We start from the raw sequence: 26,473 nt of genomic DNA, 5'->3' as shown, positions 1-26,473 counted from the left end.
TAAAACAAGTCTGAACGTTGTTCCAAATTGGCTTGAAATTTTGTGCAACTAGTAAAATTTATGTGAGTGTGTATTTTGTGTGTGGTTTATTTTTTTGTTTTGTTTTTTTCCCCTATTTCTTATCTATGCAAGATATCCGCTATGGATGTCACTATAACCAATTCCAGAACCAATACAGTACCTTTCAATACCAAAATTTTAAAGAAGCTAGCATATACCATGGCATAATTGAATACTAACTGATACTAAAAATTACTTTTAGTATGACTAATCATTTCAAACAGCATTGTTTCCAGCAGCTGGCTCGCAATGTGACAGAACACTCCTGAAGACAGGCAGGCATAAAACCCTTCTCTTCACCAGCACCTGACACATGAACAGCAGCGCAGCAAACTTAGCATAGCATCTTAGGCTACGTTCACACTGAAGGTCTTAATGCTCAATTCAGATTTTTTGATCAAATCCGATTTTTTTTGTGTGGTTGTTCACACTACAAATAAAATGTGACAGTAAACGCACCCTAGTGTGAACCGTTCACGGCCCTCAAAGCGGCCTGCATGTGCAAAAGAAGATGTCACACACAACGCGCTCTGTTTAGACCCAGACCAAACAGTATTGTTTGACTGATGGCCCTTAATATAAAGACTTGTTTCGAACTTTACGTTTCCCAATTTTGCTTTAAGTTATAAAGTTATTTTGTTATTTAAATATGGTCTAATAATTATCCTTGTCCGATTATTAAGTGATGACGTGACGAATCCTACTTCCGGGCCTAAAGTAGTCTGCATTTAATATGGCTTTTGTGTTGTTAACATGTTTAATGCTTTGTATTTTCTTCTATTTAATCTCAAAAAGCTCCTAAAAAAAGTCAGTGATCACCGTTGACCTCCCTCAGCTTTTATTACCGCTAATCATTTATTTAAGCTCAGTTTTTAAAACCTTACGATGTAACTACAGCCCAGCCCATGCAGCAGTATATGAATGACTAACCTCGTATTGTGGATGGATTATCTCAGTTGTTCTCCTGGCTGAAGTTTGGTCCTTTTACAGCATCCTGCCATGCGATTACATTTGATCCTGACCACCGAGAACACTCACATTAACTTTTATCGAGTGGAAAAAAAGTTAGCTTGTTTATATTATGCTAACATAGCTGTGTTGCTAGCAGTCACGTAGCACATCATTATATACCAGCTAGCCAAACTTCAGTAACCCTACAGACGTCACTGCTGTTTAGTTTTCTGTCTTCATTTATGTTGGAAGTGATAAGAAAGCTGTACGTTTTAATTTGTTTCCAAAACCCCGCAGTCAGGACATGCTATATTGTATTTAGATGGAAGCTAGCGAGCTAACTTCTAATTCCGTTAAATGTCATAAATTCCGTTTTCATGGATGCCTGGATGTTAAACTCAGTTGTTACACCTGGTAGAGCAGAACGCTGATAATTTTATTAAAGATGAAAGACTAAAGACAGTGTTTTAACTCTCAGTAATGCCACAGTGATCATTTGATATATGGACCTGCAGCAGAGTTTAGGCCCAGACATGGCTAGTGACGTCAGACTGAACGATCGGATTGCTGTTAGAGGAGCGGTGCTTCAAAGGATAGTTGCAGATTTTTGTCAGAATCTGCAGATTATACAGATTATTATACAAATAAAATGTTCACATTTCTCCAACGTTGTCTTCCCAACAGTTTCGCTAACATCTACAATGGAAGGCCAGGAAGCGTTCACGATGTCTTCTTGGGCGCTTCTCCGGCACTGATAATTGGCGTCTGTCTTGTGTCAGTGACGCAAAAGACAGATTTAATTTAATAGATTTAAAAAGACAGATTCAAGGGGCGATCGTGGCTCAAGAGTCGGCAGTTCGTCCTGTAATCGGAAGGTTGCCGGTTCGAGCCCCAGCTTGGATAGCCTCGGTCGTTGTGTCCTTGGGCAAGACACTTCACCTACCGCCTACTGGTGATGGCCAAAGGGGCCGTTGGCGCGATATGGCAGCCTTGCTTCTGTCAGTCTGCCCCAGGCCAGCTGTGGCTACAACTGTAGCTTGCCTCCACCAGTGTGTGAATGTGAGAGTGAATGAATAATGGAATTGTAAAGCGTTTTGAGGTTCTCGAAATGCAATCCATTATTATTATTAATGTGACATGACCATTCAAACAGCAGTCGCTTTCTAAAATATCAGATATGTATCGGATTCAGTACCACATACGAAAGTGACTTAGGTCGGATTTGTGCTGTTAACACTGTCATACCATGATCGGATATGGGTTGTATAGGGTCAAAAAAGTGCGCTTTCGCCTGCAGTGTGAATGTAACCTTAATGACTCATACCCCAGTCTTTATGAGGTGTTTTGTTAGGTCAATAAAGCTTCCGGTTCAACAAATGGTAAATGGTAAATGGCCTGTATTTATATAGCGCTTTTCTAGTCCCTAAGGACCCCAAAGCGCTTTACATATCCAGTCATCCACCCATTCACACACACATTCACACACTGGTGATGGTAAGCTACATTGTAGCCACAGCCACCCTGGGGCGCACTGACAGAGGCGACACTTAAGAAAACACTTAATTAAACACTTAATAATTAAACACTTAATATAAATACATACCTGGTCAGAACATTTTAGCATTAGGTGTTCAGCTTTTACCCTTATTAGCTATATGTTAAGTCACAATTAAGGTAGCAGCTATTAGCAAACATTATCAGTCCTGCTTGTCTGTAATGTTAACAAGCTTCCAGTTTTATTTGCACACCCCTAAAAATATGGTGCCAAGTCACCAGAAGCACAGAAATTAAACAGGGTTATAGTTGAATTCTTTTGCACCAACCAGTATTGTTGTAGTCTTTTTTGTTTTTTTAATAAACCTCACAATTGTGTCATTTTTTCTCTCATGGCATCTAAATTACCGTAATTGTCGGGCTATAAGCCGCTACTTTTTGCACAAGCTTTGAACCCTGTGGCTTTTAGTCAGGTGCGGCTTTTCTATGGATTGTCCATGATTTTTGTCATATTGTAAGATGATTTGTTTTGTTTGTTCCGCTGTTGTACAGCACCACGTTGTCTGGCGGAAGGGCATGTGATCAGACACACAGTATCGGGGTTTGAACAAACTTCAAAGTAGCGCTACGCGTTCAGCGGGAGGCGTGGATGACGAGCGGCCATAAACTTGCGAAAAGCAAGTTATGCTCAACTCCACCGGTGGAATCTGACAGCGTGGAAAAGTGTGAAAACATCCATGATCACCAACGGATTTCGAAGGGCTGGACTGCTGCATGATGGAGAGGAGGACACCGCTACAGCCCTTCTGAGGGTGTTCGACTCTGACACTGACAACTAGGGATGGGTATCGTTTAGGTTTTATCCGATACCGGTGCCAAATCGGTACTTTTGAAACGGTGCCGGTGCTCAAACCGGTGCTTAAAGAATGGAGAACACAAAATTGGTCCAAAAACCTCTCATGTTCAGCTGTTTTTTGTAAAAAGATAACAATGTTAGCCTTTTCTGCAGCTATGGGGCATATATGGTATCACTCTTGGCTGGAAGCAGTGCTTAAACAATGGAAAGAACACAAACTTTGTCCAAAAACCTCTCATGTTTAACTGTTTTCCACTTTTTCTTTGGTCATTTTAGCCTTTTTAGCCAGGGTGAAGGGAGTATCTGCCATCAAACAAGAAGACAGCCGCATGTAGCTATGATGATGTTTGCTAGCTCACCTTACATGCATTAATGTAATAACGTGGTTAGCCTACTCAACGTAAATTAGCTACTCACGCAGAGAAGAACGGCTGCTGCCACCATCATCCGTCATCATTTCTGCTACACTGGCAGGGCTAGGGGCCAGGACTCTCCTCTTCGTGTTTTTGGGGGATGTTGCATAACAGGCAACCCACCGGCAGTAGATGTGCTCGGTGTGAGGTCTCGCGGCAAGCTATCAAATACGGCGCATTTCTGGGCTTTTAAAAAAAACGGTATGCGTCGCCAGGTGTTTCATCGGATTTGAGGTGTTACCTCCTTTGACAGTATCACAGTATCAGCTTAAAGCACTTGTTGCAGGCTGCTGAGTTTGCATCTTTTGCTATGAAGACTTTGACCGCTTCGCCTTGGACATTTTTAATCTGTAGCTCTGCTCTAACAGAACGTACGTACCTGGCCCCGCCTACTATCCTCGGAAACGTAAAATGATTGGCTAGAATCTAAAGTGTATCACAGCTCAGGAAAAAAAAGCACCGAAATAAAGCACTGAAATGTGCGCTGCTTTTCGGTCTGGTTACTACCGTTTATGTCAGAACCGGTGCACACCGGTACCCATCCCTACTGACAACAAGGATTTGTTTGGTTTTGAAAGTGACAACGAAGGAAAGAAGCTGAGAGTGGATGACGAAGCCATCCTGAGCCTGTTTGTATCCGACACTGGAGAAGAGGACTTTGGTACTCATTTATGAAGCACAGTACATGTTTCGTACTTGTAATTACCGCTACTTGTACATATACCTAAAAAGTTATGCAAATATGTACCCATAACTTGTTTTTCAAAATATTAATAAAAGGGGTGTGTCTCCAAACAGCCATCTCTTTCCTGACAATTCCCTTTGTGCATATTCTCTAACATATGATAAGTCAACATTGAATCACCTGCGGCTTTTAGTCAGGTGCAGCTAATGTATGTACAAAACAGGATTTTCCCCTGATTTTAGCTTGTGCGGCTAATATTCAGGTGCGCTTTGTAGTCCGGGAAATACGGTAGTATCTATGACATTTTCCTGGATATTGGTATCGAGTTTTAAATTCCAGTATCACAACAACCACAGGATCCAGCACACCTGTCTCACTTTGAAGCCTTTCGTAACTTCCCCAAGTTTTCAGATGATGTTTTTTTTGGTTTTGGTTTGTGTTTTTTTACCCGGACTTTGGTCAGCTGCTAGTCAGTCGCCTGGGCCTTGATCTCAAAAGTTTCTCTCGGGTAAACTTTTAAGTAGAGAAGACCCCTGTTGCTACTTTAAACTCTTCATCTCCTCTTTCGCCTCCTCCTCACTGCTCCGAAGTGCTTTGTTGATAAACCCACTTTAGGGCTCACCAGGCTTGTCAGAAGATCTTGCCCTTTGTTGTGTTATGGACAAACCGGCATTTTTGTGTGCATGCGTCCACATAGAAAAACGACTGTGAAAAACTGTACCTAACAGATTAGTTAAAAGAGCACACCCCAGCCCTACAAACATAAATACAAGCTCTAGGGATTTTCTAATCTGGATTTAAGCTGATGTTATCAGTAGATACACTACACTCACGCTAAAAATGCATGCTGTTCTGTCATTATCAGAGCAGGAAGCCACTCTTCTCTTCAGATGCTACTTGGTGCTCCAAACAAACTGAGAAATACTGAGCGGTCTGACTCACCAACACACAGACATATACATGTAACACTAGCTAGATCATTGGTACCACTAGCTGCTCAGAAAGGACAGTTCTTCTGCCAAGGCAACATGCATTTGGCAAACTCTGTGAGAGGCTGCCATGCAGTCTTCTGCTCACTTAGCACTTTACACACAGTCTGTCGTACTTTGTGTTACTCACTCAGCAAAAGCTTAAAGCATACATGAGCGTTTTGTGTGACAGCAGAAAAAAAGAATTCAGCCCTGGATAACCAGAAAACAAAGAAATGAAACAGAAAAATGTATTCTAAGTTTGGTGCCTTTGGTGGTAGAAGCCCAGCTCTTCCGTGAGCTCAGAGTGAAATCATAAGAAAAGAGACTTCATTGAGTTTGTTAACTGCCAAACAAACCCACTAGCTGTGGATATTTTACTCTGTCTTGCAGAGAAGTTAAAGTGGGTTCTGTAGTTCATGTTTAGAATAGTTTTTAATTTGAAGGAAAAATTTTCACATGACAAACAAAGACCAAAGTCACAGGTGCTCCTACATATGCTCAAACATCCTTTACTTCTTTTCTTTCCTGCTTCCATGATGACTGCGTGGACGCTAACATACCCCTCACCCAGTTTCATCCACACATATGCAGAGACACATCAGGCATCAGTTTACCTGGCACGCATGCAAAGAAAGACAAATACTGCCTGACTACCTACTTTGGTGCCTGCAGCAAAGACACTGTATACTGTGTGTGTGTGTGTGTGTGTGTGTGTGTGTGTGTGTGTGTGTGTGTGTGTGTGTGTGTGTGTGTGTGTGTGTGTGTGTGTGTGTGTGTGTGTGTGTGTGTGTGTCAGAGTCTGACAATATGAGAAAAACCTTGAGGATGAATTTGAGGAAAAAACAAAAAGAGTGTACCAACTTAGGATAATCTTTAACTTTTGTCCCAAAATCTGGCCTCTATCTTTTATAGACACACACAAACACACACTATCAGAGCTCCTTGGTCTCTTGTGTTCTGGGGGCCTCTGGATGTCTGGAGTTTTGATCTCCTCCATACCTGCTTCATGCCCTGGAGGACGGGGCTGTGGCCCCCCCACACCCTCTAGCAGATCATTACATGAAGGAACCTTTTAAAAAAACAAGCGCGTCCATGCTCACAGGTGTACACACAGGTGATCACACCCACAAACTACACCCTTTTTGGCTCCTACCTCAAAGCACACTGTGTTCTGTTGATCTTATGTGCTGCACAATAATGTTTAATATTTAGTATTTACTGTCATATTCCCATATATCATTGTGATGTTGTTTATTCTATTACTCTTGTTCTCTTCTGCTTGTTTTCTTTTTTCTTTCTCAGCAGGTGATCCAGGTGATTGATATATGCATTTTTTTTATTTCTTTTTTTTCTTTTTTTTTCTGCTCATTCTGTTGGTTTTTGTTTTTTGCCCTTCTCCCCCGTCCCTCTTCTCAGCTCTTTCTCTTTCTTTCTCCCCTTCTTTCCCCCAGTCAAGTCTGTCCCGTATTCAGTAAGTGAAAATAAAATAAACAATAAAAGGTGAATCAAATGGACCATTACGGCAAGGCTGGGATGGTCAATTTGGTAAAGTAAATCCGTTGGGCATCTTTCTTTGCCTTTAGACAACAATTCTGATGGCAAAAGAGCCAAACGGGACAGGCAAAAAAAAAAAAAAAAAAGAGAATGTTACTTTGGTGCCTGCAGCAAAGACATTGTATACTGTGTGTGTGTGTGTGTGTGTGTGTGTGTGTGTGTGTGTGTGTGTGTGTGTGTGTGTGTGTGTGTGTGTGTGTGTGTGTGTGTGTGTGTGTGTGTGCCAGAGTCTGACAATATGAGAAAAACCTTGAGGATGAATTTGAGGAAAAAACAAAAAGAGTGTACCAACTTAGGATAATCTTTTGTCCCAAAATCTGGCCTCTATCTTTTATAGACACACACAAACACACACTATCAGAGCTCCTACACGGGACTGCCAGCAGTTAAGGCCAAAACACACATGTATGCACGCCTTCACACACAAGCAAAATACACAAAGTGTATGTGGCATCAATTTCACTGCAGCACCTCACAGCCTGCCAGAGCCTCTCCCAGGCTTGATGTCTGCATCTGCTTGTGTTTTTCAGTTCATCTATAGGTGGACGTATGTATGCACATGGAGATCTGCGTCAGTGCATTACAACTGCATCTAGTTTGGTTTAGGGGAAATTACACATTCTGGTTATTTTCCCTCTCTACATCAACACAGTGGATTACTTTACAGTCAGTGATGGGCCTAAAGTCTACAACTCATGGACATCAACAAATGCTAAGATGCTATTTGAGGCCATCACTGAAGCTTCTTCTTTGTGGATCTTTCTGCATTCAGTTTGTGCTTCAGTAACTGCAAAGCACGCACTTATGGGTTGAGATCAGGTGACTGGCTTGGCCATGTAAGAATACTGCATTTCTTTGCTTTGAGAAACCCTTGGGTTGATTTTGTAGTGTGCTTTAGGTGCTGTTCCACTGCCACTGTGAAGTGTCGGCTCAGTTTTGCAGCATTTGGTTGAATCTGAGCAGAGAATATAGCCCTCTACACTTCACAATTCAACCTGCTGTTTCTATCAGCAGTCACATCAACACTAAACATCAGAGATCTGGTTCAGCCGGGAGTCATACACCCCCGTGCCATAATACTGCATCTCCAATGTTTGACTGTTAATGTGATATGCTCACATGAGCGGTTCCTTTCCTTCTCTTTACTTTTCCCATCATTCTGGCACATGCTAATCTTGGTTTCATCTGTCCAAAAAAAATTTCAGAAGTGTGCAGACTCTTTTAAATGTTCTCTGTCAAAGTTTAATCTGGCCTTTCTGTTCTTCAGTGTTTCCATTGAGTTGCACCCCTCTGTATTTACATTCATGAGGGCGTCTCTTGGTCGTTGACCTCGACAGTGAAACGCTCACTTCTTCAAGGATGTTCTTGAACTGGCATGATTTTATTAGACAGATTTTTCTTAACCAAGGAAATATATGCATTTCCACACACATACATGAAGAAGTAACGATAGCTATTATTATTATTAACAATTAACTACTCTTGTGCTTTTCACAGATTTGCAGCAACTCCACATTCCATGCTGTTGAGTGCTTAAAGATTAGTTTCATGCTTGTTTTCATCTTCTTATCCATCTCTACTCCATGTCTATAAAATGATTGAAAGTGCATTCAGTGCATTCACATTTTATTCTGGGTTGCAAAGCAAATAAAGTGAAGTGTTCTTTAGCAAAGTCTTTGATTTGAACATGATAAACGAACACCAAACTCATAGGTGCTCTTACATATGCTCAAACATCCTTTACTTCCTTTCTTTCCTGCTTCCTGATGACTGGGTTGGTTCATTGAAGGAGGTCTGCTGAAATACTCGAGGTGTAGTAAAAATAAATATTTGCATTATTGTTACAAAGAATGGATTGACTCTCAATGGAAATGCATGTGCAGTAGTGTACTGAATGTCACTTAAAATGTAATAAGAAAAGTGTGCCGTACATGTACACTATTCTCTCATTATATTCACACTGAGATCAAACTGAATAATCCAAAGCCAGCCAAAACGCCCTATGTTACCTTTCAAGTCAAAGTGGAATCAATACTTAATATATATGGAAACACATACATAAAAGCTATTAGTGTCCCCTGATGTGATCAGTGAAGTGAAGTCTCAGGGAACCCTTCTGACCTGCACCAATGCCAAACAGGACTCGTGCTATACAGCCCTGAGGCAGTGTTTAGGTGTGCAAATGGTTGGCTGAAAAAAATAGTTGCTTATGTGTTTATGTGTGCATGTAGTTTGTCTTTTCATTTGTGTGAATATGCATGCGTTTCTATGTACATGTATGCGTGTGTGTGCACTAGAAGCAGCATAACCTGAGGCTGTGACAGACGGACTCTAAACCATGTTACCAACACACCCCAGTGCCTCACTTAATAGTGCATGAGATAAGAACATTTGGACGTCAAAACAACCCCGCTACCCCTTTTCTCTATGGGAAATTAAGCTTTATGGAGCCCTAGTTTAAGACAATGGCTCCAGTGGTTTGGAAATTCCTTGTCACTAATTGAGAGATATCCTAATGTGTTGAATAGGAAAGGTAATCTAAATATAGACACACACAGAATTTCAACAGCACAGAATATGGATGGGATCTTACACAAATGTACATGTCGTATGTATATACACATGACGAGCCCTGCAAAACACAAATGGGAACTGGCATAGATTTCAGTTCAATTCATTTCAGTTTAATTTTACTTATAAAAACACAAAAACAAACTCCATCAAATCAAAATTGACCGAGTGCAAAATATTAGCTGTACCTGCTAGAGGCCAGTTAGCGCCATAAATGTTGTGAAGATGGTGAGCAAATATTTTATTCTCGGCAGATAAAATAATTTGTACAGATCCAGGTCAAAGCCAACTGTACTTGGTATTATGCAGGTAGCCTAAAATACATGAAAAGTAATGTGAACTCGCTAAAAAAGGAATAAGTCACCATCTTTCCCATGCAGGTCAGAGGTAATCTAAGGAGGGAAACTCCTCAAGAAGTGAGCTCTCACAGTGATTGAATGAACACATGTGACGGAGGAGGACAGTGACTCAGTCATCAAAAGAGAGAAGGAGCAAACCAGTGCAAAATGAAGGGGTGCTCAACGGGCTATGTTAACATGGAGAACTACAATGGTTGAGAAAAAAATATGGAAATAGAGTTAAGTAGAGAGCAAAAAAAAAGCCATTAGAGCTAAGAAGGCATTTGAGCATAAGACAAAGAGAGTTAGAGAGTGGGAGGTAGAGGCCAACAGACAGACACAGAGGCAGAGCTATAGAAACAGACAGTCATGCAGCCAGCCAGAGAGGCAGCCAGAGATTAAGAAAAGCGAGAGTAAGACAGACATGCATCTCAACTGTGACAGGCAGACGGCACAAGGAAACTTAAAAAAGCAAATTCTGAAAGACAGCAATGCAGACAAGAGACTGAGGGAGGGAAAAAAAGAAAGCAGAGAGACAAAAAAGAAGAAAAAGTCAAAGCGTAACTAAAGGAGGAAGAGGGAAAGTGACAGAGGAGGTAGTGCAAGTGCAGTGTGTGAGAAAGAGGCCAAGATGATGAGGCAGACATGCACACAGACTGATGGAGAGTGCATAACTCAGTGGGGACTCTAATATTTTTGTCCAAGGGCACAGTCCAGCATAAAAAAAATACTCGACATGACAAGGACAGCTTGTCTTTGCTCTACACAACCAAAATTACCAGCCATTCATACTGTGAAAAGAAACTGTGCCAAATAAAAAACTTTGTAAGACTGATGATCTTTGCAAGGTCGTCACAAAGGGGTGACAACCTCGCATTTTGGGGTCCCAGAATGCACTTAATGTAATGATGCCACTTTGTGTTGTATTCTCATCAAATGAGAAATGAGATGCTTTTGACTTTCACAAAGCCTGAAGTGATATTTTTAGACTCCGTGCGAGCTACAGGGATAGGTGAATCAGCACAGAGTGACAGTACATTACCAGTCTAGCCACACTGAGACGATAATAATACAAAACCATGTCTAAAAGTCTAGAGCTGCACTTTCAAGTGAATGCAAAACGGTACCTAAAGTTTTGAGGAGGGATGTTAACATTTGTGGCTGGCATAGCTGTCATGATCAGATTTGCATTTCTCTCTAGCATCATTCCTGTCAGTGTGCAGCTGAGTGAACTGGCAGTGAACTGAAGAGGAGGCTGGCGCAGTCCTCCCACTGTCTATTGTGGCAAGACAGCACTTCAGTGTGAGTCTGTGTGTGATGGAGAAAATCTGAAAAATGAAGTCAGAGGTAAAAATTATATATATATATATATTTAAAAATACAGACTCAGACATGCAGTGTAGGCAACAGGGAAAAGAAAGATGGAATAAATTACAAGGGAGGGCAAACAGATACGAGAAAGTGAGAAATCACATGAAGGAAATGAAGTGAAATAGATAAGAATGGACGAAAGAAAGAAAAAACACCTTCTGTCTGCGTGCTTTCATCCTGAACATCTTTGTGTCTGAGTGTCCCTGGATCACTGTGTCAGCAGTTCTCATTACTATACATGCTGAGGACATCAGAGATCTTACCAAGTAGCCGGTAAAGCATCCTCTGTCTGCGTGCGTTCAAGTAACAACAGACGGCAAACATAAACAGCGGGAGAAAGAGATTCTCACAAATGAGCATGGAATCACTGAGGCGCTTGAAACACCTTGACACTCACACATATGTCTGTTTTCTAAGCGTCCTAAATTAGGCACATGGATTAAATTTGTACGTGCAGGAAGATTTAGTTGATTCTGGATTGAATTTTAGGCAGAACAAGTCCAGTCAGTTTCATCTAGTCTGCCCGAAGTGCTGAAATAAAGCTAGGCAATTTGTAATAAAAGTAAATGAGTCATATTAATGGGCAATTAAGCTGCATGTGAGCATTCTTAATGCCCACTAAACCAATTAAAGTGTACAAGGAGGTACCTCAGTTTGGAAAAAGAGTGAATTAATATTTAACAAGTTATCAGCCTGAACACCAGAAAAGAAACGTAGTGTAGTAGCTGTACTAGGTAGCCAGGTTCTGAGGAGTAAATTAGTTCCTCTCCTTATAATTAAGACAATAGTAAATGATTCCTATTTCCACAACAGGCTCGCTGGCAAAAAGTAAGTACATTTATTTATTTAGCGCCTTTTGAAATCACAAAGTGCTTCCAACCAAACAAAACCAACAATGGCAAAAAAAAAATTGAATGAAATAAAACAATAAAATGAAATGAAATTCTACCCAAATGCCAATTTTAAAAGATGAGTCTTCAGCTGCTTGTTGAATGAGTCCACTGAGCCCACTGATCATAGGCTTCTAAAAAGTGGGGCACAGATTACGGAGCCACTGATGAGTCTCGCCCGTGACAGATATCTGATAGCTTGTTTGTCAAAGTGTGCCGAGTAACTGCCTAATGTATAAATAAAGGTATGACTCATTCTTAATCAGCTCATTTCTCAGGTGACCTTGTCTGAAAAGAAATTTGCCTCCAAATGTGATTTCAAGTGGATTGTTAGTCTTAATAAGAGCAGGTTATGTTAAGGTTTTATGAACTTTGCCCCCAGCCGTACAACCCAAACACTACAGGCGGATGATGGTGCAAATATGTGTAAGACTTTCAGTGATTGTCAATGAGTCAGACACACTATGGTGGGTTTGAGTCATAATCAGTCTTATTCAGCAAGGATATACAAGCACCATGAACTTGACCTTGTGCAGCAGAGCTGGTAACCAAGTATAGCACAGAATAGCTGACAGCTGATGCAAAGCAATTGAATGCATAATAATAATAAGAGTGGGACACAACTTGGCCTCATTCAGCCGCATTCCCACCAGAGATTTCATATTGACCTCGTATGACCTGGAAAAGCAATATGTCAACCTTTATACTCCACTGAATTTTTAATATTGCCCAGAAAACTGTTCACCGGACATTGAATATCTGACTGTTAAATGCAGGCCCATCTACCTACCTAGGGAGTTCACCGTTGTCATAATAACAGCTGTTTACATACCACCAGATGCTAATGCTAACTCTGCGATCGCACTCCTGCATACAAACATCAATAATAAACAGAGCACTTACCCTGACGCTGTACATATCGTAGCAGGGGACTTCAATCACGCAGACTTAAAAAAAGCAATCCCCAAATTCCACCAGCACGTCAAGTGTGCCACTAGGGGTGACAAGATTCTGGACAAAGTTTATTCCAACATCAAAATGGGCTACAGGGCCAGACCTTTGCCACATCTGGGTCAGTCTGACCACTTGTCACTGTTTCTAATCCCTGCATATGCCCCCCTCAAGAAAACTGCTCTTACCATCACAAAGAATATTACCATATGGCCAGAGGGTGCCTCTCAGCAGCTGCAGGACTGTTTTGACAGGACTAACTGGGATATCTTTGAACATCAGGACTTGGAAATGTTCACAGACGGTGTCCTCTGCTATATAAAACACTGCATAGACACTGTTACAGCAGTCAAACGGATCCGGGCTTATCCCAACCAAAAGCCCTGGATGACCCGGGAGGTCAGGCAGCTGCTGAAGGAGAGGAACATTGCGTTCAGGTCTGGCAACAGGGATTACTACACCACAGCCGGATCCAACCTGAAGAGAGGCATCAGAGAGGCAAAGGGGGACTATAGGAGGAGGATCGAGGACCATTTGAAGAGTAATACCAGCCGGCAGGTGTGGCAAGGCATCCAGCACCTAACCAACTATAAGATCAATCTCGGAGCTGCGGACGGTGACCTGGAGCTGGCAGAGGAGCTGAATATCTTCTTTGCCCGCTTTGAGACCAGGGTACCGGAGGTATTGGAGCCACAGCAGCAACACGCCACCCATAGCAGCACCACCCTCACCCTGGAAGAGCACGAGGTGAGGCGCATGCTGCAGGCTGTTAACCCGAGGAAGGCGGCGGGTCCTGATGGTGTGCCAGGTCGAATATTGAGGGATTGTGCAGGACAGCTGGCTGGGATCTTCACCAGGATTTTCAACAAATCCCTCGCACAGGCGACTGTCCCACTCTGCCTGAAGTCCTCCACCATAGTCCCCTTGCCTAAGAAGCCCCACATCACCGGCCTGAATGACTACAGACCGGTGGCACTCACCCCAGTGGTAATGAAATGCTTTGAGAAGCTGGTCCGCAGACACATCACAGCAGCCCTGCCCCGCAGCCTGGATCCACACCAGTTTGCCTACAGAGCAAACCGATCCACGGAAGACGCTGTAGCCACAGCACTCCATGCTGCATTAACTCACCTGGAAGAGCATGGTAGCTATGTGCGGATGCTCTTCGTGGATTACTGCTCAGCTTTTAACACCATCCTTCCACACAAACTGGTGGCCAAGCTACAAGACCTGGGGCTTCCATACAGCACCTGCATGTGGATCAATAGCTTCCTCTCGGGCCGTAGACAGAGAGTCAGAGTTGGCCATCACACATCCTCAGCCCTGAGTCTCAGCACTGGCTCACCCCAGGGCTGTGTGCTCAGTCCACTGCTCTACTCTCTCTACACACACGACTGCACTCCTCTCCACCACAGCAACATCTTTGTGAAATTTGCAGATGACACCACAGTGGTGGGGCTCATTTCCAAGGGAGACGAGTCTACGTACAGAGACGAGGTGGAGCAGCTGACGTCATGGTGTAAGGCCAATAACCTCCTCCTCAACACTTCAAAAACCAAAGAACTCATAATAGACTTCAGAAGGAAAAAGGCAGAGATCCAACCACTATTCATAAATGGGGACTGTGTAGAAAGGGTGGCAAGCTTCCGCTTCCTGGGAGTCAATATAGAGGAGAACCTTTCCTGGAGTGTGAACACCTCCGAGCTGCTGAAAAAGGCCCAACAGAGACTGTACTTCCTGAGAATTCTCAGGAGGAATAACATCACACAGAGACTGCTGGTGTCCTTCTACAGAGCCACCATTGAGAGTGTTCTAACTTACTGCATATGCATCTGGTACACTAGCTGCACAGGGGCTCAGAGGAAAGCACTCCAAGGGATCATTAACACCGCCCAAAAGATCACTGGCTGCCCTCTCCCCACACTGGAAGTTCTACACAACGCCCACTGTTTTAAAAAGGCCCAAAACATCATAAAAGACACCTCACATCCTGGCCACTCCCTGTTCGAACTGTTGCCCTCAGGCAGACGGTACAGGGCAATCAGAGCAAGGACTAATAGACTCAAACACAGCTGTTATCCAACTGCAATAACACATCTGAATACTACAAAAAAATGTCCATCACGCCACTCTTGTGTTAATCTATGCACGGTCTGAAGCATGTGTGTGGGAATGTATGTGAATGTTTTACTGTTATATCTTATTAGTATTTTAAGTATTCTATCTATTTTATTTATTGAATTTTATTGTTTTATTTATATTTTGATATTGCTAGGGATGATGCAATGATCGGGGACCATTCTTAATTTCGTTGTTCTCATGACAATGACAATAAAGTTTCTGATTCTGATTCTGAACTAAAAAAGCCTTAGCTTGAGGTGCATTGCTTTAAACAGCTTTTAAATTAAATGTGAGCCCTTACTGTTGCGTCTGGTGCCATGTTTTACAAAAACCTGCGCTTTTATCCACCTGTGTCCATCGTCAAGGCTGTATCCAGCCTGGAATTACTGCTTTATTCAGAGCAGGAAATTAACTTGAGTTTATTCAGCCCATTTCCAGGCACTCAGATTATGTCCCGCACTGGACTGGAAAATCGTGTCCTTGCAGATACTCTCAGGGTAAGACTTACAGTCACAGGCATTATCTGCCTCAAGGAATCCCAGCATTTAATATTCACCATCATAGCTATAAATGGCACTGCCATGCACATAGATAAACTCTGAGTTATCTCTCAGTATGACATTCACCATACTGTAACAAGTACCAATCACACTGTACTTTATCAGCAAAAGGTCCATTTTAAAACAGAATAAGATTTTAATTGATGAAAGGGTAGACATGAATATTTAAAATAAATGCTTTTATGGACTTTCTAAAACTTTGTAGTCTTTTTGCAACAAAAAGAAAGAAAAGAACAGCATGCAAAAGCACATCCAAAGAAATCCAGGCCCTGTTGACAGATATGGTTTAAATGAGGCTCCTGTCCTAGCTGTCTACATGTCACCTTATATCTCCCAAAAGGTTAGGAACGGCATTGAGTAAGATGATGTAGATATCTTTATTCTACTCGGTAATCTTGATAGCAACAAAATTCCCATTCCTGAAAGCAGAGTTGTTTGCATAGAGCAGGACAGTTTCGAGTCTGATATCTCAGCTAGTGTTATGGGACATAATCTGATTTATCACACTATATCCAGCTAAGCTCAAAGATATCTCCATCAAAACATCAAAATAGATTTGGTATTAGTCAGCCAAAGTACACAGTCCTGACATGGTGCAGAGGCAAGATGACAGAAGATAATATTCTGGATTAACCTGCTTGAATAATACTTCTCCAAAAGCAGAAAGCGCATATCACAAAATATCAAACAGACACAAAAAGAGACAACACACCACCTAACTCTAATATTGCCACCTATAACTGGAAAACCCCCACTTCCACTCGCTATCTATTTCTCAAAAAAGCTCAAAGATATACTTTGGATTTGCATGTCATTAAGACACAGCATTTTTTATTTAGACATTGTCTTTATGTTTCTATATATATTTCTATATCTGAAGTTCCCAGGACTAAATGATAGAGTGACACAAGAGACAAGAAAACTGTACTTCATATTTTGAAATAAGTGAAAAGAAAAATCATCACTATAAATATAATATAATAAAATATAATAAATAAATAATTAAGGGAAACTAAGAAAAAATCTTAAGTGACATTTCCAGGGCAGCAGGATTGTAGCTAAAGCTCATTTATTGCATTCTCGAGATTCTCACTCATTCTCCTGCGCTTTTATCCCTGTATGAAATATTTGCTCTCTTGCTGTGATTGTTTTGTGTTGTTTTTTAAAGTTAATATTTTAAATAATTACTGTCAAAACATTATAAATCCTTTAGGAAATCAAAGGATGTAGTTTCAAACAGAATAACTGTCTTTAATTTTCCTTTCAGTTTACAGAATATGGCTGGCAGCTGAGGCAGGTTGCTCCCTAATATAAGGAAGCATCATTCTCTGGCTGACAGAATACATCTTTTGGAGGGAATGTGGAAAGGTGACACAAAATCACTGTAAATTTGTTTACAAGCACACAATGGAGGTAAGCAACACCTCTTCTGTCATCTTATATCTCCTACTTCTGTCAAATTACACACAACCTGAAAAAATGAACGCTACTTTGAGTTCATTTCATCTAAAGCACCAAAATACACAACCTTTATGTAACTCCTAACTTCTGCCTGCTGATCAAGGGCAAGTATTGACACCAAACTGACTCCGAGACACCAAAATGAAGCGGCCAACGTGTCTAAACTAGAAAATGTGAACTACATGGACATGAGTGTAATCGAATGCATGGGGGAAACTAAGAGCTCTGTTTAGCAAGAGTTTTCGAGTCGCAGGGACATTTCTTCCAGGAGTCACCAAAAGTAGCTGATTGTGGGGCTTAAACCAAAAGAAATCCAGCAGTGTGCACTTCTTCTGCACCTAAGGTCCTTTAGTCCTCATAGACATGCTCCAATGGGGAACTCTGCAATGTATGTTACATTTTATGAACTGCTACTGCTGTCACGACTTGCCCGTGAGTGACTTGACGGTATGCTATTTTTAATTTTCAGTGCTGCTCTGCTCTGTCAAAAAATGACAGAAAGCCTACATCCTTCCAACGCTGTTAAAAGAATGATGGAAAATAAAGTAAACAGATACAGTCGGGTCATGTACTTGCATCTAAGAGTGAGTACCCAGCACTGAGGACAGTCCAAGCATTCACTACTGGAGGGCATTCTCCTCTGACTTGCTGGTCTGGGAAAACAGTGCCAACTCAGTCTAGGTCCAACCTCGAAAAAGCAGCGTGCTGGCTGCAAGCTGGGTCTTCATCACTGGCAGCTTTTCTTTCTCTAACCTTGCACTGAAGGCCAGCGTCTCTTCACTCCCTGTGTTCTGGCTCTGCTGCGGATCAATTAGCTTGAGACAGCTGTCATTTCAATTAGGCTGTACAATGCAGTGCCCGACTGCTTATCTCAGAACCGTTTTCTCCTTAACTGGATTGGCACACATCTTACTATTTTTTTTTTCTTCTATTTTTCAAAAGGGGAAACATGATGTTCAAAATGTTATCTCTGTAAAACTATAGCAAAAATCGAAATGGGCTTTGCAGTGTTGATGGTGACGTTACACACATTACCTCTGCAATCGTAGGAAACTGAAAAAAGCCGGGCATGGCTGGGAATGGGACTTTATATTAAAGCGGGGGTAAAAAGAAAACAGAAGTAAGTGAATATAATAAAAGCTGTCAGTGAAATGATTTACTGAGCCCTTATCAGATTAATAATCCAAAGCGAATCACAGTATTGAAGAATAGCAGCAATGATATCACTTAACTACACTGTGCCTGTAGCAAGGAAGCCAGTGTTCATGCGCTAATGACACGTGTGTGTTTGTGTCTATAAAATCACTGCTTTATAATCTTTTAACTACCAGACATTCACAGATTTGTCTGTGATAAAATCCTAGTCCTCACACATATGTCTATGCTTATACCAGGCAAGTCATGTGTGTGTGTATGTGTGTGTCTATGTGTACTCATGTGGGGCATGCCTGTCCGTGTCTGTGCGTGTGTGTGTGTAGCAGATTTAGCTTTGATAAAACCCCAGTCTTTAGAGGGATTATCAGCCCATTCCCAGACAGCAACACGCTCTGCATTTATGGAGGTAATAAGTTGATCCATAATAGACAGACCACCAGACAGCTAAAGGCTGTTATTGGAAATTGTGTCCCCCATATCTATACCTGGGCATAGATGAAAGAGGGTTGGAAAGCAATATCTTCAGAGACAGTCAGACCTGCTGTGCAACACCTCGTGCGAGCTATCATCCGGTGAATTTTGATTTGGCGCTTACCTTTATGTATTGACTGACTCGTCATGCTACTGTTTGTGGTGTGGTTTTGCCTCTACTAAAATCCCAGAGTGCAAACGTACAGCGGCTGCCAAGTGTAAGCACACAACGTGGCACGACACAAGACATCAGCACGCAGACTCAAAAATAATTTAGCTAAATGTTAGTACTCTTTTATTTAATGTTTCAGAGATCTTAAATTGCCATTTGAATCAAAGCTATTTTCACTGAAACCAATCCAGGTGTATTTTAGTGAGATTTCACTCACTTTAATGTTATCTGACACCCATTTGTCGTTGCGTGACTTGAGCGTTTAAAAGTAGGGCAAAACCGGTGAAAAGGTCGCACGTTTGTGGATGCAGGCTGTTGTTTCCTGGTCAGAGCAATAAAACTTTCTCTGCCATTATTATTTCCCAAAACAAACCCTTTGTTGATAATGAGCTCATAGCTTAACTTATGGCTGCTTCTCTCACCACAGGCATGGTGACAGAATTACTATAAACTGAAGAAAGGCTGGTATAAAGAGCACAATGATGCTTGCTATCTGCATTATCCTTGTCTTTTTTATCTCTCTTTCTAACTCTTTTTTCCCCTCTCAGTCTGGATCTCTATTTCCTTTTTTCCCCGCCTGTCTTCTCTGCCCATCATTTACCCCCATGTCTGTTCTTTCTGCTTCATCTCCCTATGTTTCCTCTCTATCTCTCCCTACGCTCCCTTCAAATGCTCTGCCTTGTGCGCAGTCATAAAGAAATAATTTATTCCTGTCCCCCAGTGCTGGTATGTATTAGCATGCCAGCAGAGCACGTTAACTTATCTCTCGGCTACAGGCGCTGAGTGGTAAAACTAAGCTCTGATAGTTTGCAACAGGATGACCACAGAATGCCTGTAGCTCGGAGAATTAGGGCTGTCGTCATGATTAGTAATGGTGGGCCTGTTTTACTGCACTGTAATTCACTGAACTGTACCAACTGTATGACTCAATGATATGCAAAAAAGGACTATCAGCCCAAAATCGGCTGGTGGAGAAAATGAAAAGATTATTAACTGCTGCTGTTTTTGACAACCAGCCCATCTCAACCAATTCTGTTCTTTTGTTAAGGCACGCAGAACATAACACATACAAAATCTGTTTGAGCGGCTGTTGCGCTCTGAAGGTCCAACTCAAAATTTGTTTGGTCATCTGTCAGCGCTAGTATCAGAGCATCAGACAGTACATATGAGACTGTAAAAATAGCATGAATTAGATAAAGCGCAGTGTTAACATACACAGTTAAGGGTCGACGGTGTGTAGGCATCACATGCTGCATAAACAGATTGGGCCTTAAGTGGCATTTGTTGTCATTTTGTTGCTTAATAAACCAGAAAACACCAGCAGCGTACACATAAATTTATTATAGGGATTTTATGTGAGCCACTATCAGCTGCATTTCCCATAACCTCCATACAGCGAGCGGTAAAAAATAAACCTGATAGCTTTCAAGAGGCCCAACCACACAATGTCTAGGAGAATTAGGCTCATTGTAGTGATTAGTTACTCTGGGCCTAATGTTGTATTCTAATCTAATGCACTTTGCATAGCATGAGTCGGGTTTACAGACATGCTGTGCATTATAAATGGATAGAAACAATGTAGATGTAAGAATGCTGGCATCTCCGGGATGAGAATCTAAGGTAATACATTGCTCCAACTCTGCAGTACAAAGCGTGGCTCTTATTAGACTTCACTTCCAGGCAGAGAATGAGCTGCATTTTAGTGTAACAACAAACAAGGATGGATAAGCAATTATAGTGACACAGATTTAGTTGTGCATATGGCGCATAGAAAAAGAGGGTGTTAAACCATTCCCCACTTTAATGAGCAGCTTAGATGGATATTGAGACTTCAGAACTGAGAGATGGCACAGATTGCTGCGTTAATGTCATCCTGTGTAACTCAGTGGATTAGGTTTAGATTTGCAGCTCCCACTAGGGCGACCGCATACAAGAATGTATCCTCTCATAAAGAGTCCACTGAATGGCAAATGCTAAGAAAACTGCCCCGCACTTGATAACAGCATTACTGATAAGCAATGTAATTAAGATGCACAGAGTGGAGCATGCTGTATTGTGGGAAAAAGCACCCCAGTGCAATCTCTATTAAGAGCCAAGTGCCGGGCATGTCATAATGATTATTTATTATAACCCTGATGTGTCTGTTTTACTCACTATTTCATTATCTGAGTACTGGATGCAACTGCACAACTCAAATTCACTATGTCACATGTAAGAGCTACAGAGTTATGAGTGCAGCTTAATATGCACTTCCTGTTCATTTATATGTTACATTGCAAAGTTGATATGATTTGTGTTAAATAAAGCTTCCATATCTCAGAGTCCAATTTGCCATGCTCCCTCTTCCTCCCTCCCTCTATGTCTGTCTGTGTGTGTTTGTGACTCATCACCACCCTTATTGTGCCACTGACCTATATCTGCCCTACCTGTGTGTCACACTATCGACTGACCTTGATTCCAACTGATCTACTCACTTCCAGACAGTGACGTGAGTCTTTAGCACAACACCAGCAGGAAGCAAGTAAAATATTTCTCTTCCAGTCAATTCCACTGGTTACAAGAAGAAAAAAGTGAGTAATGTGATTAAAGCCGACAAAAGCATTGTCAGGGACCCGCATGTCTTTTAGTAACTAATTTGAAATTTCTAACTGATTTAAGGGATATTATCGAGGTAATCTTCTCCAATGATTCTTTGCATTTTAGCCTTACTTTCAATAATTTAGTATACATTAACGATGTTATTTGGCTGGATTTTATTCTTCTTTATAATCTTATTTAATAGTATCTCAGAGGCTTTTGGCAAATCATTTTTAAAATGTTATCTGATTGCTCTTTGCATGTTTAAAATGATAAACAACTCATTTCTGAGCAGACACGGTAGATTAACATCAGAACACATAGCCAAGAGCCACATCCCTGTATCTCTGCCTCTCTCTCTCCCGTTCTCTGCTGCAGAGTAATGCATGGTGAAAATGTGATGCTGCAGGACCATGTGGGCTACCATGCACAAAGCGACTGGAAGGTGGAGCTTGGATGCTTACAAGTTCCACTGTACGCTCTCATTGGCTCTCAATGACATCATTGATAAGGGGCTGCAAAGAGAGAGAAAGGAGTGACTCTCCTCTCTCCCTCACACTCCTGTATAGTAGAATGCAAATGCAGGTTAAGAAGGCCAGTTGAATAGCTTGTGACTCTTTTCTGACTCTAAGAGATTCGTCTGAATTAGTTGCTGCTAAAGCATTAGGCGAAATACAAAACTGCCTTCTCCATCGTAGGATGGTCTCGCTCTCGCCTGACCCCTGAATGAACTGAGCATTTGAAGAAAGATTTCTCTTTCTACAGAACATTTCGCAACTGATGAATGCTGTGGATCACAGTGCGTGCAAATTATGCGACTGTCACGCAATCGTAAGTGAAACTAACTATCAGTGTTAAAACTGATCAGACCGTGGACACTCAAATTTGGCCCAAAAGCGTTCTTGGGCTTTATAAAAGATAACTGAAGTCAAATCAGATGAAACATGCACTCCGACTATGACACAATGATGCTGCTGTGCTATGCCGAGACCATGCACAGATAAAACTAAACTAAAATATAAACATGTCATGAGGTAGGGACTCTACTACTACTGAACTGTACAAACTGCACATCATCAGATGAACTTTTAGCTCATTATTTTACAATACAGACTAGTGGTCATGTGCAACAAACTTGGACTAAACGTCCAGCTTCATTAAGGTGCTTTGGGCATTTCATGGTTATTCACTGTGTTATTAAAAAAATGTCCCCGTGCATAACAAGTGTGGAATACAAAAAGACATTGCGAGAATTGCAAGTTTACAGTATTGGTAGTCATCATTGTTTAACCATGCCAAAATTATCTTAGTTTCTCAGGGGCAATGACTAATGACTGGCATGATAAGACAAGCTGGTTGCCTCAAAATAATCTTTTATCAACTGTATATTGATTTTAGCTTTAAGCCTAAATAATATATGGCATTACAAATAAACTCAGATTACAGTACAAGGGCAACACAACGCCTTACAAAATACAGCTGATGACAAATGTAGCTGGAAAATAGTGTGTGTGTGTTTGTGTGTCCCTGCGTGTGCTAGGGATTTCACACATGTACCAGCCCTGCAAACAAGTGGTTGAACAAGTGCCACATACCATCTCCCACTAAAGAGTAATATTACCTACCCATTCTGGGGGCTGAGAAGGATCAGGAAAGCAATATCCTGCTATCCCAAGGACTTTGGCCCAGGACGCGTCTTGTATTGTGGCATTCTACATGCACATCTTTTATAATCCTCAAAGTATCTCCATGAGGTTTAGATTTCCAAGTGTGCCTAAAACACAATCCGACTGGCGCTGCTGCTGCTGAAGTCTAAATCCTCATGAGATAAGTCTTCATGTTCATCCAGAAGAAAAGTGAACAGTCTCTTAATCCTTCATTTCATCTTAAAAATGGCTTGATAGGTGAATCTGTACATCTTCCGTGTGTTTTTTTTTCTACACATCTTTTTTATTTTCTTAATCCATCAGAAGCAAGCACTGTACTGGTTAAATTGCTTAAATTCCCACCTAAGGACAGTGCCCAGACAAATAAAAAGAAAAAAGAAAAAAGGTTAAAGGCATTGCAGTCAGTCAAAGCTACAGCACATTTTTCTCATTCAAATGGAATCCCAGTCTAAATCATATTAAACTCGTACTTTAGGAGTGAATAAGCAGCGTAAAAGTGTGTGAATGAACTGTATGAGTCAAATTTGTTTTTAGAAACTTTTAAATATATATATTTCTTTATATAGAATAACAAACTGATTTGGTTTCAAACCACATGTAAATCCTGTAGGTGTGAATTCTCCCCTTTGCTGAATAATGCAAAGTTTAAGGGTAGAGCTACTCCACTGTGGAATGCTTCAAATCCACACAAGTTGTTTGGCCACACCTTCACAACATAAAGAAAGTTTGTTTGTTTTTAAATCGTGTCCACTTTATTTTTTTAAATAACGAGGAAAAATAATAAAAAATGAAGGTGGAACTTAACAATAAAACTCAATAAACAATAAAAAGTATTTACATTGACATTTCCCGGGTATTTGCTTCTTTAAAAGAAAACAAGGCAAATAAAAGCTATTCAAACACTTTGAAATACTAGAATTAAACAACATAATTAAAAAATATATATGACATAAATTTAACTTTGCAAGTTTGAAAAAGAAAAGAAAAAGTTGTTTCCTGGTGGGTCTGCGCTCCTTTCTGCTAGCTTTCTTTGTATGGACTGAGAACAAAGGAGCCTTTACAGTAGCCTAACAAAGAAGCTGCAGCGACTTATACCTGTTGATCTATTTCCAAATAAACTCTAACAAGTTTCTTAAAGATTTTCAAGACGAGCTCGCTTTAGATTCACGTCATTGCATCTTTTTTGTTGCCTATAAACATCATTTCTCATTAGTGCGAAAAAAAAGTTTAATTCTGTGTTACCGTTTCTTGTTTCTTGGAGACTTTACACCTGATTGCACTGCGCGGAATTCCCATAGTGCAGAAAGACAACTTCGCAAGAACGTAAACACAACAGTCATAAAACTACTGCACTAAGAAGGAAAAAAGAAGTATTTACAAACTATCCATCAGCCAACTGTGATTTTTCTCGCGTGCGTAAAAAGGTCCTTTCCTCCGCAAACTTCTGACAGGCTTTGTCTTGTGTCGCAACATCCTCGAGAGACAAAAAAATACAGCAACCCCACAAACTCTGCCTCAACTCCATGAAAGCTCCCTGACAATTGCTTCTAAGTAGCACAAGTTGAGTGTTAATGAGCGTTATGGAGATGCGTGTGTGAGCATCCCCCTCAAGTTCTCTCCTCAAAGCGACCCGCATCAGACAAAGGAACAGGGGACCGCTCCTCTCGCTCCCTCTCTCTCTCTCCTTCCTTGCTGCCTCGATTTCTCTAGCTCTCTCTCCCTCTCCCTCCTGCTTTGTGCTCAAGTTTGAGCGCTGACGCACCAACTACAGCCGCAACTTTTAACTGGGAATAAATTCCAAAAAATCGCTCGAGGATTGAAAGCAAAGACAGTGTGCCGCTTGGAGACAACTCACCTGGGCAGTCGGCTTCCTGTGCGCGCGCTGCTGTCGGTTGTAGGAAAAAAAAAAGTTTGAGAGGGCACATCTAGCTTTGTGTTGTGGAGTCCCCCTTTGTCTACACGTGTGATAGATGGATGGGGCTCTTTTTTGGCCGCGCCTAGTTCATTTCGCTCTCCAAAGAGTCCCGCCCTCTCAAAGTCAAACAACTATGCACAAAACAATGTACACTGTGGATCCGTGCGAGTGATAAAGATCACGGTGTTGGGTTCTATCATTATACTTATTATTACTATTTTACTTTATTTAAACACACTAACTCCCCAAAAGTTTTTTTTACAAAGCAGCTAATTATGTCTGTCTGTGTCGTGGGATATCTATTTATTCTTTTTACCCAAATTTTTTTCTTCTTGCGTTTGTTTATTCATTAAAGCCTCTTTGTGGCACTGGCTTGCAAGGTGCTCTTCACTGAGCATTCTCTCTCTCTCTCTCTCTCTCTCTCTCTCTCTCTCTCTCTTTCGTTCAAGTCGCAACCAAAAGAAACCCTCATAAAACTGTCACACTAGAAAATCTTTGCTTCCGAAATACTTTTTTCCTCCATTCTTCTTGTCTTTTGGCTGGCTGACAAAAACTTTCCTGTATCCTCCGCGTGGAGACAACCATTGTGTCTGGATAGCAGTAGCAGGGGAACAAAGAAAGAGACCAAAAAAAGGGGGGAAATGATTTTTATTTTTATTTTTATTTTTATTTTTTTTAATAAAGAATGAAGTGGTGTGTGTATATCAGTAGCTCTAGACTTGTAATGACGGGGATCCGCTGTGCTACTGCTACGTCAAATCTTATGCAAAAGCTTTATTTTGAGTTTGGAGAACAGTAACAGTGATACACCAAAACATGCGTAAATAGAATATTTAGACATCTTTGCACCCTGTAAATACATAAATATTTATTCATTTATTTAATTAATTAATTTGATTAAGTTCATTTACATGAGCAAACTTTCTAGTTTTTATAACTTAACTTGAAATTTTACTTAACCACTACCTTAACATCAGTTACTCTTTGTTGTATAACTCCTTCCAATAGGAAATGTAAATCTGTATGGATGTCGTGAGAAATAAAAAAATAAATTAAAGGAGTTTCAGAGTTTCAGGCTTTTTTTTCATTAGGAAGGCTGCTTTTGGTACTGCAGTCGGTGAGGGTGGTGCTGGTAATATTACATGTGGGTGTGCTGGAAGGAGGGGGAAGAGGGAGATGAGCAGGGGCAGGGAAGAAGTCATAATCACGTCTCCCTTCTCCCAGTTATGTGCAGCTCTTTGTCCCGGCTGTAACGTTTGTAACGGCTGT

At 41.2% G+C, this 26,473-nt stretch overlaps 1 long non-coding RNA gene across 6 annotated transcripts in view; it reads right to left on the bottom strand.

Annotated features, from left to right (window-relative positions):
* The window catches only part of LOC308406131, a 117,386-nt gene extending 92,124 nt beyond the window's left edge, over positions 1–25,262 (bottom strand). For 4 of the 6 annotated variants that reach the window (XR_013973450.1, XR_013973451.1, XR_013973452.1 and 1 more), the window contains exons 1-2: positions 25,145–25,262; positions 23,248–23,631 (exon numbers count right to left, since the gene is read on the bottom strand). This is a non-coding gene — a long non-coding RNA (uncharacterized lncRNA). The other 2 variants (XR_013973454.1, XR_013973455.1) reach the window with 2 other exon arrangements.
* Between the last annotated feature and the right edge of the window lie 1,211 nt (positions 25,263–26,473).

This window comes from Rhamphochromis sp. 'chilingali' (genome assembly GCF_963969265.1).
Source record: "Rhamphochromis sp. 'chilingali' genome assembly, chromosome: 11".
Lineage (NCBI taxonomy): Eukaryota > Metazoa > Chordata > Actinopteri > Cichliformes > Cichlidae > Rhamphochromis > Rhamphochromis sp. 'chilingali'.
This window is presented reverse-complemented; position numbering and strand designations above follow the sequence as displayed.